General features: G+C 44.6%; 1 protein-coding gene across 1 annotated transcript in view; it reads right to left on the bottom strand.

Moving 5' to 3' along the window:
* The window catches only part of ZSWIM5 (zinc finger SWIM-type containing 5), a 67221-nt gene that overhangs the window by 45621 nt on the left and 4358 nt on the right, over positions 1-17242 (bottom strand). The window lies entirely within an intron of this gene.

The raw sequence follows: 17242 nt of genomic DNA, 5'->3' as shown, positions 1-17242 counted from the left end.
CCTCATTCCAGGACAACGACACGCTAATCAGTTACACCTTGGGTCCAAGAAACTGCCAGCTCTGCAGAACTGATGCCCCGCTCCGCCCCTGCACACCGCTCTATAATCACCAGGTCCTGTCAGCTTAAATCATCCAAAACGAAATACACAGACGCTGCTCCAGAATGAACCTTCCTCGGTATGTGCCTGTTGCTATTGTCCCCGCCGGCTGGGGAGGACCTGTAACATACACGTCCCATTGGAAAGCTACAAACAGAGCTCTGCTCGAACAGACGCCAATCGGGTGGCTTTACTTTGAAATGACTATCTGCGCAGACACACTTTAAACCATCCACACACAAACAGCCCTTCAGCCGCTTTATTTAACAGCCGAGTCGAAAGAAAAAAGTAGAGCTATTCTGTGCAGTATCTATTCTTCCAACCATCATCTCTGAATTCCCCTAAGGGCCCAATCTTGCCAACACTTACTCACCCAAGCAAGCCCTGCATGCCTGGTGTTATTTAGGTGATCGGTACACACACGCGCGTTGGGATTAAGAGGAACCAGCCGATACATTCCGTTTCCCCGACAAGGATATATTTTAACAGGTTCCTGTTCAGTCTCTCAACCAGCCAGGTTGCTTTCAGATATCACAGGAAAAACACGCTTTTCTAAAGGGCTGGAACAAACAATGCAGGGGACTGACCCGCTGTCAAGAAAAGGTGGCTTACGCTTCCAGCTCGGCAGCATTGTCTGCTTCTCCGTGAACTTTAAACCCATGTTTGTTTGTTCAATGAATTACATCCCTCTCAGAGCTGGGGAACCGAGCTTCAATGGAATTTCTGTTCCACGGCTACACAATGTTCTGCCTGTCAAACACACTGCGTCGAACCCTTCATATCCACAGACACAGGCAGGATTGAATTTTACTGAGCTGCACTGCCTAACCAAACCGCTCATTTGTTAACGAGAGAACACACACGCACACATCTCCCGGGTCAACTGGGAAAAGGCCTGGTGGCTCTTAAAACCAAGAGCATCACCAATTCTAAGGAGCCAGACGCAGAGGAATAAATATTCCCTGTTATTTGTGATCAAGGTACGGCAGGTCTACATGGCATGTTGCAAATGCCTCTCACACCAGGGCCTCTTATGCCAAGAATAGCCACCCCGATTTAGAAAGAACCAGGACAAATAATTGAGCCTCAGACATGAAAATGAAAGACAAGATCAGCCAGAGAAAACGGAGGGTGAGAAATGGGGGTTTCAGGGAAGGAAGGTCTTTCGGTGCATGGCACGGAGGGTGCGTCAAACAAAGGGGTGTGCGGTTGTGGAGAGACGATTGTACATTCATCCATCTGCTTTTGAAATTAAGACGGTAGCTAAGAAACCCCAGCGTCTGTCAGGGAGCTCTTTGCACAAGGAAGCTACCAAAGGAAATGAACCACCATCCTTGGCAGTGCTAGAGCCTCCCAGCAAAGTAACTCCCTGCGCTTCACAAACAAGGCATTTGGCCTTTCGCCTCACAGTGCCCCACACACCCAGGGAGGCACGTAAGGATTACGGGCCCACATTCGCAGAAGAGACTTGTGATTCTGCGGGCCCAACTTGAGGCAATTTTTAAGGGCTCCAACTGGAACAAAGTGCTGAGCACCCATCGTCCAAAAACCAGACACCGTTTAAGTCTCAGAGGGGTAGCCATGCTAGTCTGGATCTGTAAAGAGCAACAGAGAGTCCTGTGGCACCTGATAGACTAACACATGTATTGGAGCATGAGCTTTCGTGGGTGAATGCCCACTTCGTCTGACGACTCTGCTAGTCTTAAAGGTGCCACAGGACTCTCTGTTGCTCTTTACATCGTTTAAGGTGTCTCATGCTGGGCACCCAAAATCACTAGTCACCTTCGGAAGTCCTGGCCAACAAGCCTTACCTACCTCGGCGGGGGAGCAGCAGGGAGGGGAGCTGGGAGGCAAAATGAATGATCTGCGAAGTGTAGTTAGTTCCTCTCCTTCCCCCCCCCCCCCCCCCCGAAAACAAAGGCACAAGAAGGCTAATGGACTTGCCCGGGGTCACCCCGTATGCCTATGTTGGAGCCCGGTGTGGTACTCCAGAACCCAACCCGCGGTCCTGTGCACCTCGACCATGGTCCTGGCTCCCTCCCCAGGAAGGATGCTCACTTTGCCTGTGTCGCCGGAGCCCCGTTAAGAACCTGTTTCAATGGAAGCCTCCCGGGGCCTCCCATCCCCCTGCAGCAGGCGGCAGACGGCTGAAAGGGTTACAATTAACGACGAGAGAGAGAGAGATTAAAATACATTAACTGCATAAAACCCTTGTGCGCTTGCCAACCCTCACAAAGGCTTTCCGAGACAAATTCTACCAGAGGTTTTTAATAAATGGCATCAAAACCGGCTATTCACTGCCAGTCTCTTTAAAGCAAGGCCAAAACCCACAGTCGAATCTGATTAAGTGTCAAGGAGGCCTGCTTTCACTTTAGAACCAGGGGGAGAGAAAAAATAGACCTGTTCGGCAGACCTCTGCCATTTGGATCGACTAAAACCCAGTCCATGTGGTCGATAAAGCAGCTAATTTGGTAACATTCAACTTCAGAAATCGGAAGGAGAGAGCAGGCTCCCTCTGTCTCTCATTTGCACTCCGGACTGAGTGTGGTGTTGAGATCTATGCAGAGAGCCAGAGGGGGCAATGTATTAACTAGCCCCTAACTCCACACGAATCCATCTGGCACAGCCGGGCCACTTAAATCCCCAGGATAAACTCCAAAGTGTTTATGTTTTACCACATCTTCGGTCTGCGGTACTTGGCCAGCTCCTCAGCTTCACTGCCAGCTCCTTCCAGTTTATTTTTTGAATGAGTTAAAAGGATGTGAAACAAAGTTCTTTCTAATTAAAAAAAACCCCAAACTTTGAGACCAATTATTAGCGATAAATGCTGCCTTAAAACGCTTGCTTTACAGGGACTTTGGGGCAAGGCATCATCAGTTAACTGGTGTAAACCCAGAGGAACGCCAGTAACTTAAGAGAGCTACTTACTTTACACCGGTATAACCGTGGTTTGAATCTGGGTAATTTGAGTGTGAGTTTAACACGTGTGAAAGCAAGGGTGTGACCGCACTGGCTGTAAGCTTCTCACACGCACCACTCTCAAAGCTGCCTCCATTTTGAGCGGTGGCATTTCTGGCCCTGGCCAGCCACTACTGAACAGCGTTGGTGGTTTTGTGATGAGCGAGAATGGGGTGACTCACGTTCAATTGGGAACCAAGTCATAACTTGACCCCCACGGTTGTGTCTGCACCGTGACATGGAACTACGGTTGCTGCCTGACCGCTCTCAGCGAGGCTTGGTCATGGTCTGGCCACTAGTGGACAGAAAGCCAGTACGTTCCACACCCTTGGTGGTATGCCAGGCTGAGGGCTTGGACTCCAGCCTCTGCATAGAGACACTGGACCGGACAATCTATGCTGAGAATCTCTGTAGCTGTTCCATGCGTACGAGGTGCCAATCCAAAACAGAGACCCTGAGGAGCATTGGACCCTGCCATCTCCTGTCTGCTACTGAAGTGATGCTAAGGAAAAGCGTGAGCTCAATTCAGGTCCTATATTTTTATAGCAAATAAGACCATTTAATATGCCGGCATCTGCCAAGTTAATCTGGCGTTAGAGCCTGAAGTGTCAGTTTAGAGTCTAGCTGTCAAGGCAGCACGTCTATATAAAATAAACTAGAAACGCTCTACAAAATATTTATCATAAGCTTAGCTGGAAATTAAACACGGCTAGAGAGAAGAATTGGCCCCGGCGGCAGAGTTATTTGGGAATATTTACATTAGCGTTAGGAAAACCTGCAGCTACCCACAGTTCCTGCGTGTTCTGTAAGCCACTGGGAGAATCATCCGAGCCTAATGCCAGGGGGAGCCCCTCCTGATCCAGACAGAGCAGCAGCAGGGCTGGGGACCCAACAGGCTGTCATGGCACCGGCTCCCACTGCCCCCACTCCTAGGGGTGGGAATTTGAAGAGAGGGTGGTTGCTATAGGGATGAGGAGCTCTGGAATTAGGGAGTATTGGTTAAAGGATACAGCTTTTGCTTGGGCTATTTATTTAATTCTCTGGTTAAGCACCTATCCCTGGCTCCCAACATATAATGTTGCTGCCTGCCCAATAATGCAACACTTACCTGCTACAGGTACAAACCCCTAGTCACCCCACAGTCAACACCCTACGGCCCATATCCCACTCCCCTCCGCAAACGCCGACTACTCAAAGTAGGCCAGCATCTCATCTTCTACTATTTGGCCAATGTCTTTTTAAGGGCTGCTGGGTAGTCAGCTAACTTACGTGGCAGAGTTCTATGCATTCCACTTTGACCACAACATAGCAGCATTCTCTTGCTGCAAATGGAGGGTCTCGATCATGCTGACAAATGGACACACTACAAAAGAGGTCATTTTCTGTTTCCCTTTGTTGCTCGAATCTGGAGCAGGTAACGCCGAAGAGACCTATATTTGGCTCGGTGTTCTTCCCCCGCAGTTCAGTTTAAGACGTTCCTACAGTCGAATGCTTATCTAGGACTTTATCTTCTGTTCCAAGCATGCATTTAACACAAACTAACTTAGTGTTTGATTTGCTGCCAGCACAGCGACTGTGCCAGGCTTGGAAAATCACGAAAAAATTAAGTCTCTCAGTCGTAATTAAGGTCTTGTCAAATTTCATCCGAGCTTGACTTGCCTAAGAAACAGCTACAGTTTCTCATAACCTGCTTCCTCCCTGCCCCCATCACAACACCCCAAATATTTATACTATGGCTCAAAATACTATGGATACTTCCCAATTTATAACACACAAAATTCATGCTCCGTACATACACAGATTCATCAAACCTGCTTCAGCAGGTCACTGCTAGGTCACAGAATGGTTAAGGGTGTTTAAACAAGGCTTGTATAAAGTTTGTACTCAGCAGAGCTACAAATGTTTAAATCACACAGTGCAGGCTTAGTAGATCTCCTTCCTAAATAAACTCTATTTACCTACCAAATGGATTGGGGATAGTGGGCCACATAAAGCCGAACTACTTAAACTTCCTGCACCAGGGCACTAACCTGTATGCAGCATCCAGGAGAGATGCTATGACATCCGCAGAATAAAACAAATTCAGTATAGGGTAGAGTGGAGTTCCATCTCTGTATGTTTCTAGTAAGCTCTCACTACATGTATGTATAGTCCCTACCACAATGGGATCTAGCAGAAGATGCATATTCACTTGGGGTTTGATTTCCTGGCCCGGAGGACCCAGGAATATCATGATCTGGACATCAGGCTAGGATGAGGTTCTCTTTCTGTTCCAAACAGCAGCCCTTCCATCCTGTTAAGGTGCAGCTCTGTCATGGCTGCTCTATACAACGAAACTTGACTGTGTTCTGACACAATCGTGACGAATCGAGCTAGCTGACTTTCACCGTGCGGTCAAACATAGGAAAGTTTGAAAGTGAGACAAGACCACTGAGGTGTCAACACAAGTGCCCTTAAAGGCCAGGCTAAATCCCTTGATCTGTAGATCTATCCAACCAAAGGTGCTTACAAACTCCTCCAGTTTCACCACCATCGGTGGAGTCCTTCACCAGAGTTCTGCAAACCCAGCCGTCTGCAACTGAACTCATTCTTGCTACAAACTCAAAGACCGCTGCAGTCAGAAACTGCCAAATTCTCTTATTTTGTAGATCTCAAAAATGAAGAAAATCTGGAAGTTCTGAAAGTTAAATTTGGCAAGATCTTTACAAAAGAATCTCTAATGGTGGGATCCTTAACAAATTCATTTAAAAACACAAAGTATAAAGCGGACGCACATAGATCACATTTATCAAACTTAGAACGTGTGTTACTTTAAAACCACCGAGCCGATTGTCTTCAAGTTTGGATTATATTTCGACCCCCAGAAGAGCTACAAAAGTAAGCGAATATATAAAAATCTGAAGTTTCTACCTTAAGAGGATTGGGAATTACCCAAGTGCAAAATTTCTGAGCAGATCATACGGAGAACGTATGTTTTGATGCCTGTACATCTCAACTGATTTTGCTCAAACTTTCCAAACTGAATTCACCTGAGACAAAGCATAGGAAACTGCAGTCCAAGAAACAAGTGTAACCCATGCTTACTCTCCATGCCCTCTAGTGTCTGTGCCGCATACAGAGCTTGGAAAAACGTGAGGAGAAGCTGCTCAAGCACCAGACTTGGACTCTGGAGACCTGGGTTCAGCTCCAAGCTCTACCATAGACTCCGCGTCACTCCCTGATTAAACAGATTTAAACTGTTACCCCACTTTGGAACATTTGTTCTTTGATTTGCTAGATCTTGCAGGACGGCGTGTTCGGTTGTCTCCCACAAAGCAGTAGCACAATCCCTTTAGTCAGCATTTATCAAGGCCCAACCATTCCCAGAATTTGGCATAGGACCAACATGCACAGCCTGACAGAAACCAAGCTCCGGAAAATGGGCTGTCTTGTTACAGCACTGTTCTAGCCACTCTCGGATTCAGATTCATGACACCTGGGTAGCAAAGGGTCAAGTCGCTTTGCTGCTTCACTGCCATGGCTGGGACGGAACAAGAGCCAGCTGACGGGGAAATGCTGACCCAGATGCCTCTCAGCGGCACTTCAGCGTTCTGTAGAAAGTCCCTCCATCACAGAGCTTAAAGTGCTCTTCTCGGAAGCGTCGCTCCTGCGTAAAAGCAGGGAAATTAGCATCTCTCCGGTGTCAAGCACGTAACCCCCTTTGTTCCACTCAATGAGACGGTCATGTTGGACACTAGCTTGAAATGACAAGATGAGATTGATTTACTGACACACACACACACACACACACAGAGTGTATATATATATATATATATATATATATTGCTATTAGGCTGGTACGTTAAAATGTCAAGTAACTGCATAGCTACCAGGCCAATATTCTGGGAAAGCACCTTTAAGATCAATATTCGTAACCGAAGAGAAAGCCAATATATGCTGCTTCCAGAAACCCTCAGTAATTTCTGTTTGCGCGCTGGCCAACGAAGAGCGGCTGTTGGGGCGGGCAGCTTCACGGCCTCTCTCCTTCGCTCTTACAAAGCATATCATCTTACTCCATGCGCCCAGCTCCCAAGGACCCGCATCTAATCAGACTAACCCGATTTCAGATCTGCGTTTGCAGCACAACAGGCCGCTGTCCAATTACCAAGCTGACTGGAAAGCAGGCATGTAATAAATAGTGATAAATGGACAAGAAGGCATGCATCGTATGGCTTTTCCTGGATGAGGTTGATTTGGCATCTGCTGGACTTTACCCTATCCTTTGTCATCAACCTTCGAGAAGAGGGATGCTTCAACTACCTTTACTGTCCTGCCCCTCCTTCCCCCAGAGATGCTGCCCTTCTAAGTCGGAGCTAAGGTCAATTATGGGGCAGTGTGGCGCTATCTACAGAAGGACTTGCCTCTGGATAAGCAGATGTTTTGCAGTATGCAAGACTGTCAAGACTCCCAACCTTCAGACAGACAAATACTTGGAAAAACAAATGGGAAAGAAGACATGGATATTTATGGGACTCAGCAGATGTGTCCAGGCTTAGTTGCAACCCTCAACACGAGTCATATAAACAAGGTTAACGTGACCCAAAATATTTCAGAATTTCCAGGCTGTCGCGGGAAGGTATTTTAAACTAAACTGAATCCAGGCTCCTTAGTGATTTTAATAAACACACACTGACTGCAGCTCAAGCTCATAGTGGAAAAATCATTTGTTTTTCCATGGGGTGAAACCAATAACTAGCAATGAATAATAATTGCAGCATTGAGTGTTATTTATAACCCACTCTTGGTCACATTTCCAAGACAGAAAACACAACAGCAACGGTCCCAGGGTTAACCTAAACCAGTCAATATTTGTAATGGATACACATGCTTTGTAGAAAGATCTCTGTGTGCGCGCGTGCAGTGAGAAAGGGAGGTTAGCAAACTCTCAGAAAGCTTTCTAGCTAATAGATCAATTGCTCCAGCCAGCTGAAATTGACAATTGCTCTGTCCCTGACCTTGCAGTTGGGAAGAAGATGGGCTCGTGAACTCATTTGCACATGACAATGCTCCAGCAAAGTGGATCGTCTGCCTCCGACAGTAATGGAGAGTACTTCTCTGTACAGCCCTCCCAGGCTCCATTCAAACAGCACAGAGATGGCCTTTTGTTCGTCGAGTGCGAGAAAGACTCCGCTGAAGATGTCTGCAATTAAACCCACTTTTCTTGTTGCTCTTTTGATTCCCCAGGATTCACAGAGGCGCCCTAGGCAGGTGTTGCCACACAGAGAGAAAATGTGTCTTTTCAGCAAAAAACGGAAAGAGAAAAAGCTGAATCAATTGTAATTTCTCTCTGGCAAAACACAGACTCAGTGGTTAGAGATCCAATTAGAGAAGAGATGGCTCATATGAATTTCAGCCTTTTCCCTTGGAAAGCAATTTCCTCCTGTGACAAATGGATGGCGTAGGCAAAGGGGCTGCGATCTGGTGAGACCTTATCGTGCAGGTCTCTTGCATGGCATGGGAGGCCGGCCCTTTCCTCGGCTGCAAGAAGCCACTTTCTTTATTTTACATTTCTTTCTTTCCCCCTCCCTTAACACCCAACAAAGCAAGCTCAAGATTCTCAGAGCAAATAAGCCATTAAGATAATACCTTGAGGAATTGTGTTTGTCAGCAAAACCTCAGGAGAGTAACAAAGGGATGAGGCTGAATTAGAAGGGTTCTGTTAGAATGTTATCCAACGGGCAGCGGAACAGGCAGCACCTACCATCTTTACACGTGTGTACACACACACGCACACGGGCCCAATAAACAGGAAGCACAAACGACTGCAGACCTAAGAGAGAGACTGCAATCCGGGGGGAGGGCCGCAGAGGTAAGAAATTTACACTGCGGCTTTAAACGGAGAAGATGTAAGTAGACTTGTTTGTGCTAGAGGTCAGGGTAAGCTTCTCTGAGCAGCTGAGTAGGCTGGAGGGACGCTCTCCTGGCCATCTGCTCCTATCCCAGAACACCTCCTGCAAATCAAGAGTCAATCCGCTGGTTTCTATTCCTGTTAACCTCTAATCAGCCACAAGGGCCCTTCTCTGCTTTGCTCTTTATCTGCGCCAGCTAATGCGTGAAGTGGCCTTCGCTTCCCATCTGTTCCAGCATTAGTAGAGTTAAAGAACAATGAAGCTTTCCTGTCCCGAGCATTCACATACACAGATGCCCTTGTATTAACTCAATTTTCCAGTGTTTCCCACTATTATCCATACAAGATTTTTGGTGTTTGTTTATTTAGAAGCCTGAAACCGAGCTTTTCTTTTCTCTCCAGGCCTTGGAAGCTTTTCAATGAAGTCTGTACGCCAGGACAATGTTACACGTCAATGACATTTTCCCAGAAAATTCAAAGTGAAGATCGGACTCAGATTGTTCCCTTATCTTGCCCAACCCCCAGGTTCTTTGTTGTCTGTTAAATATCTGGGATGTCTCTCCTTCCCCCACCCCCCAAAATCTCCTGCATCACCCAGAACATCCATCAGTCGTCCTGTAGACAAATGGATTTTTAATCTGCCCAGACGTGCAAATCAGATGGTCTCCTGCTAAGATGACATAGATTTGTAAGAGTGTTTGGAAGGAAAAAAATTCAACAAAAACCTAACAAAACCTTGGCTGCACAATGGATTTCCTTTCCTAATTTCAAGCCTGATGAACTGCATCAGCAAAGCAAGCTGCATCAGAATATCTGCTTTGCAGTAGTACAGACAATACAGAGAATTTGGACAAAGGAAAAATATAGCAAGTCTTCACGAAGGTGTATTATATGCCTGTGTAATAGCTAAAAGGTGACATGCAGTCAAGCCTGCGTTCCATATTGCAGGACTAACATTTCTAACTCATGGTGATGTCTAATCTAAAGAACAGCAAGCCTTAATACCTAGAGAAAATAAAAACTAACACTGGTTTGTGTAGTAAGTTTCTACAAAGAGCAAGGGAACATGGCTGCTTTGTATCAAGGCAATATAGAGGAGTGTTTGTGCTTGCAGATCACCACAGCTCAGCCTTCTCTTGGCTTTCATTAATGGATGTATCGGAAGGCTGAATGCCTAATCCAGTCTCGTAAATTCACACAAATACCTTATTCTGACATTTTTCTCAAAAGATGCAGTTGGTGCTACCCTGGTTCGCTAGAAGCATTGAGAAGTCATTAATGACATTTTTTTTACCTCAGGTACGAGTTCAAGTAACCAGGTTCTGTTTTACACTGATCAAGATTGCAAAAGGGAGCAGGCCAAGTTCCAAATTTTTACTATATGCGAGAACCCAACCCAAGAGTCACACAAAATGCCAACACACATATAGAGGGCCAACTCCTGAGGTGGTGTAAAATAGCATAGCTCTACCGACTTCAATGGAGCTACCCAGATTTACACCAGTTGAGGATCTGGCTCACAATACATAAAAGGTTTTTAATGAGAAACGGCTCGTTATCAATCCATAAAATCGTTCCCGCTGCAGCATACCTGATCTTCAGTGTGTTTGCAACCTAATGACATTCTCCGTGTGGCCTTTTTAATATGGTGATTCATGCATATGCCACAGAACGCTTCAGTACTACAAAAAATAATCCCAAACGCTAAAGCAAAGCGCCTACCCATGTCTGATTCCTTTTCAAAAACAATGACGTTGTTTTTACTGACGAGCCACACCAAGCAAAAACTAGACCCTTTTGTTAACCCAGCAAACCTGAACTGTCTGGGGCGGCAGGAATTTCAAACCCCGATCCAATTAGCACAGGGCTTTCAATTTTATTATAAAACAATTGAATCAAACCCAGCCGCCCTGGCTGTCTCTGTAACTGAGGCACACCTGCAGTATGCAAATATGGCTCAGTAGTCCACGTTCAGATTTGCTTAGGGAATCATAGAGGCTAAAAGCATTCAGATCTCATACAGCAGCTCAGAGGAGAGGAGCTGTTCTTCAGGGGGAAAACCCCTAGTGTCAGCAACTCTGTCTGAATAAAAATTGAGTTACGTCTGCATAATCCTGTTAATCGGTCATAGTCTCCTTGTACCCATTGTCCCAGTCTCCCGGTTTACGCTCTTGTCACTATGTACCCTCTGGTAGGGAAAGAAGTTACTTCAGAGCATGGTAATGTGCTTTTCATTCCATACACTCATTCTCATTGGTGACCTGCTTTTCGGAGACACAGCCTCCCTGCTGTGTCTGCAACTTTACCAGGCCTTTTGTTCTCTTTACAGGCTTATATTTTGCCTCTAACCAGAGCAGTGCCTTGGTGACAGCTTGTAAGCATGGCTGAAAATGAGAGGGTTGGTCCAGATCTGCATATGGGGATGTGCAAATGGAAAACAATTTAGAATTAAAAACACTATTAAATAAGATGTTGTCATCTTCAAATTGCAGCTGCCATTGCCAAGATCACAAGAGTTCGGGATACGATCGTCTCTGCTGCTAGGAAGGGGAAATAACATCAACCACTGTTGCAATTCCAAATGCACTGGAAAATGCCAGCTCCACGGAACAGGATGCTGGAAAGCACTGAAGGGTCTGATATTGCTAGACAAGAGTACCGTGTTAAATGCGCACACACAAACACACGCAAAGGAAATAGTGTATGAGGCAAGAGTATGAAAGCGATGAGAAGCAGAATTATGGGATAAATGGCACTTCTTACACACTTTGCAGGTCAACTGCACTCTGCCCACTAACGCACCTTAAGACTAATTCTGCTATTCGGAGCAACTTCCAAAGAGCTGCCTTTTAAAAAAACTAATACATACTAACCAAGCCTCCACGAAAGCCTCTTCTTCTCTCCACACACAACAAAATAAAGGGCTCAGAGGTGTACGCCCAGTAGCAGGGGAAGGGTCCAACGTATTGTGACCCGTTGGGATCAGGAAGGGGTATTTTATACCCATATCAGACCTTAAAACAGCAGCACTTCAGTGTATAGGAAAGCTCTCTGCTATAGCTTTCCTGGCCTTCGAGAAGCCTACACAGTTAGACAAGAGGCAGTTAGGCAGTCTAGATTTACAGGAAGAGCTGCTCAAAATTTCTCAAAAGGAGACACTTTTTCATTTTAAAAACGTCCTTTTACAAATATGAAGAATTTTGCAAGAAATGACTTCTTAAATATTTTGGCAACATTTTATCAAAAAATAGCAGTTACCAAAAATCCAGGTTTTGGCACAGGAGAAATTTCACTAAGCACGTTGATAACTGTTTTCATAACATTTTGAGTCAAAATGTCGGTTCATATTTTTCACAAATTAAGAAAAAACAAACCCCAAAATGGACATGGATCTGTTTTGAGGCCCACAAGATGGAAACGACTGCAAAAATTTCAACATTTCTATAGATTTTTTCCCAGCCAGCTCTGTTACAGACAGAGCATAGTATCAAACACATTTTTATTATTTAAGACTCTGTGAAGTCTTTTTTCTACAATATCCATGTCACATAAAGAACAGCATGAGGTGGCTTGATTGGCCGATGTTTCAAATACACTACACTTCACACTCATGCTCAGTAACCTTTATACCACTTGCCTCATCTCAGGGTGGATTAAAAATCGATGACTTTAAAAATAAATCAAAATATCAATTTTTAAAATTTAAATTAAATATTTTTTAAAAAGCATTTAAAATCAAATTTGAAATTACGACAACCTATATGGTAAGGCCTAAATTTATTGTATTTAATTAAAATTATGTTAATAGATTATAAACAATAATATTAAGCAGAAAGTCAAACCACTGAACACTGGCTAAGCCCCTGGAACCAGAGTTAGGGCTGGTCTTCACTGCAGGGGTAAATCGACCTAAGTTACGCTACTCCAGCTATGTGAATAACGTAGCTGGAGTCGATGTAGCTTAGGTCGACTGACCCCGGTGTCTTCACGGCGCTGAGTCGGCAGGAGATGCTCTCCAGTCGACTTCCCTTACTCTTCTCGGAGAGCTGGAGTACCAGGGTCGACAGGAGAGCGCTCTGCCATCGATTTAACGGGGCCTCACTAGACCTGCTAAATCGATCCCTGCTGCATCGATTGCAGCAGCATCCATCTCCCCGGTAGTGGAGACAAGCCCTTAGTTGAAGTGCTAAACCAGCTTTTGACAGCAGAATCCTCTTCCGCAGGTGAAGAGAGAATATTTCTTCATTTCAATTTATTCTACTAGTTCAGGTCAATGACCAATTCATTCAATGGGAGCTAAGAAAGCAGAAAAGCTTGTTTTCCTCTTCCAGTCTATGAATAAAAACTACATATGAGAGGATGAGATCTACTAGCTCTAAAATCTTGAAGGACATGGTGACCAGAAACAACCAGTTCAATTCACTAACTACAGGTGACACTTCCTTAGTTTAATACATCAGTTAGTTTTAAATGCAAAGCATGTTTTGAAAAACTTTTTGATAATCTTTCTTATGTATCCAACACATTTAATTAATTATGGGGCATTTTTAATTGAATTTGCTTGAAACCAATCACAAGTAAAAAATTAATCAAGTAAATTAGACATGTATCATTCACCATTTTCTAACATAGTAAATATGCAAAAATTAAGAATCTGAATAAATGTAAATTAAACTATATAACTGCTTAAACAAATATGCATAGATATGGTGTATCACCCTGGTCCTCCAAAAGAGACAACAAATATAGTGTAAAGGCTGTATTTAGTTGCAAATCAACATGTGTTAATGGTTACCAACCAATGAGGATTAATCTTTCTTTAGGAAAATAACTAAAAAGTATAAATGCAAAACACAATTAAAAACAATTATTTAAATCAAGTTACATGCTTGATTATTTAAATAATGATAAATATCAGTGATTTAATTCATTTTGATTTAAATCAATCCACCCTACCCCACCTACACTATTTTTCAATTTATATTTAGAAGATTTTGCTTTTCCTAGCTGTTAGTTTGATTTCTGCACCTTCAGTTCTCCAAAATCAGAGTGAGAAAAGTGGCTCTGATGTGGGTAGGGGAATTATATTTTGTCTACAGTGAATCTACCGGGTCCTGTGCATGATTGTACCAGTCTGGATCTGGGGAAGAGGAAAGTGTGGGAGAGTGGAGAGAGAGTCATTCAAAATCTACCTTGGTCATGTGGCTAGTGAAGTCTCTGTACAACAGGGGCCTAAAAGGGAAACTACATGTCTGTTGTATGCGCACTGAGCAAGGTATCCTACTATACTCAAGATGAAGAAATCCACCGACAGAGACTATGCGCACAACAGTTCTGAGCTGCTCAACTGAAAGGGGTACAACCAATGTTTTCTATATCCACCAGTTAATTATCGGAGCTCTTCTAGAAGGAAATAATTTGCAATTCCACCTTCCTCACAAGCATGTGGCACTGGCCCCTACTGGAGTCAGGATATCAGTCTAGATGGAACCTAATGTGACTCAGAACAGCTAATGCAACGTTCCTCCATTCCAATGAAAGAGGGGAGTTATCAGAGTTGTATACGGTGGAGATAGATTTGAATTGTCCCTTGCAATGAGAGCGAGTTGGGAAGCAGGACCATTAAAGGGAAGGCTTCATTAACATTTCTTTTATAAAGCCCATTGATAATCAAACTATAAATATTCTCTTTGCAAGAGAACTTGGCCTAGCAGATCTCAACTAAACACTTATTTATACTTGTAAAACCAGAAGAACTTTGAAAAAAATTAGTTTGACTCACTCTGATTATGGGAGTCCCCTCCCGCCCCCCAAAAAATAAATAAAAATAAAAATGAGTGGATTGCAAAAAAAATGAAATTAATTTCTTTATTTGAATCTGAAGGTCTGCAGCCTATTAGGGGTGGTCTACATGGGACACAAAGTGACTTTTATCCCAGGCCATAGTGTCAACTCGGAGAGCTATTCTGGAATAATTTATCCTGCAATTTCCCTGTGTAGACAATCGCTTAGTGCGTAACATGAGTGTAACTGGCTGGCAGAGTTTGTCTGGCAAATCTCCCTCTGTTAGCAGGCACTGATACAGCTGGGTGGCCGCAGGCTCTGACAACTCATCAAGGCTGGTGGTGTGTTACCCCATCGGGATAAGGAAGGTGGGAGTAGCTCTGGAGAGACAATCTAGCTTGAGTACTTTAGAGCAGTGGTTCCCAAACTGGGGTTCGGGAAATGTTACAGGGGGTTCTCGGGAAAAAATTCCCTAATGGCAGACAGAGCTGTCCCTAGGGACCCCGGGCAGCACGGGGGCAGCAGCTCAGATCTCCTGGACTTCCAAGAGCTAAGCAGATCAAAGCAAGCATCTCTATCACACTCAGGAGATTTAAACTTCAAGACTCCTTATAAGAAATGGAAAGGGAAGTGGATATTTTTTTCTGTTTTTAAAATGAACTAGGCAGCTAGTCTTGTTTTTAAAATGATTATGAAGAACAAGTTTAAGCTTTGTTGTAATGCGCATTGTTTGCCTGGACTGCTCAAGACCTGAATGCTTGTGTAGGAGGAACTCTGAGTTGGCTTCTTAAATACCTTCCTGCTGTTTCACATCTGAAACTCCTTGATGAAACCTAGGAGCCTTGTCTTATAACAGGCTTATTCAAAGTGATACAAGCTACGAAAGTGAGAGCTTGGAAGTGTGTTGCCGTTTTCATAATGTAATAAAAATACTGTCACGATAAATGATAATTAATAATAAATAGTGTGTAATAAGCTTGTCATAAAAACAAATTTTATGTTTCCAAGATCACTGCTTTTATCATTTATACTCAGGTCAAGGAAAATATCTCTGGAAATATTAATTTTTAGGAGGGGGTTCGCGAGACTTTAGAGGAAGGGCCCTAGAAGCAGCCGAGCTTGGAGAGAAGGTTTAAGCTGAACTTTATCTTATTGTTAATTTCTGTGTTCGGAAACCCCAAACCAAAGAAGGTGGGTGAGTTTGGACTCTACATTGTGTGTGGATCGTGTGGAGAAGGTGCTTTTCCCAACCTTCTTTCAACCGGTGAGGCAGTGCTGAGGAGTCCTCCACGGGAAAGAGTACAGGACTGTGTCAAGAGTTTTAGGTGCTCCATTCTCTAGGCTTTGAATGCCACTTCAAGGTCTGCATCCTGGTATTCCAAAACTTCCATGGAACTGGTCCAAACCACCCAAGAGACCCCGTCCTACTGTGACTTCCCATGACAATTATATTCTACTGGTACTATCTGCCTCAAGAGGTGGTCTTCTCAGTGCAGGAGACCACACTTTCAAACAGCTGGACCAAGTCTGTGGAATCCACCGGAGATAAGGCCCCCAAATTTTGCCACGGTTAGAACTAACTGCAGATACACTTCTTCAGATGTGCCTTCCCACAACAACTACTTTAAGAAAACTGCAAAGAAAACCAACAATTGCAGCTAGAGAAAGGATTTAGGCACTAGACAGAGAAAGACAATGCACCATGCGTGGTGCTAGGAGGGGCATTTGCAGTTGGCGGTGGCCGCTTTAAAGGGGGGTCTCCCAGGCTAGGATCCGAGTGCGCTCAGGGCCTCATTGCCTCCTCCATGAGGTATTTGCAGAGGCGGAGCTCCCAGGCCTCTCTGCTTGTGGATGGGAAAGACTTACAGATAGCACAATTCGCTGAGATGTGCACCTCGCCCAGACAGTCGGAGAAGGAACGAGGACAGGAGAGACAGTTCTCGAAACCCGGGATTCTGGGCTGGTGAAGGGTTGAGTCTCCCGGACCAGGGAAGTTACACACCATACTAATCGATACTACACAAACTTATCTAACTAACTCTACAAAGTACCATAAGCTATCTACAAAGCACGGAACAGCTCTCTTGGCATGCTAAGCACGAAGAAGGAACGGGGGTTCCGACTCAGGCCATGTAGCGTTAAGAGGGAACTGGAGTGGCGTCAGCCCACTCTGCCCCTTATATCCTCAGCAGGGAGATGAGGAGATGTACTATACGAATGCAGTCAACAGAGACTGCTTGGAAACACTTCCGGACACAGGCGCATGGCGCACATGTGCACCCACATGTGGCATACCCATAGGGTATCCCTCGAAGAACAACGCCTACATCACAGAAGTATGTGCAGGGAGAACGGGGCTGACTGTGGCTGGGAAAACTGTTGCAGCACCAGCAAAATGAGAACATGAGTCAGACTGGGGAGGAGTCAGTCATTTACCAAGCAAAGGACTGATTTTCACAGCAGGAAAACACACACACACACACACACACACACACACACACACACACACACACA

The sequence above is a fragment of the Terrapene carolina genome, unplaced genomic scaffold (genome assembly GCF_002925995.2).
Source record: "Terrapene carolina triunguis isolate 2854851 unplaced genomic scaffold, T_m_triunguis-2.0 Scaffold110, whole genome shotgun sequence".
Classification (NCBI taxonomy): domain Eukaryota; kingdom Metazoa; phylum Chordata; order Testudines; family Emydidae; genus Terrapene; species Terrapene triunguis.
The sequence above is the reverse complement of the archived record's forward strand: the minus strand, read 5'-3'. Positions and strand labels throughout refer to the sequence as shown.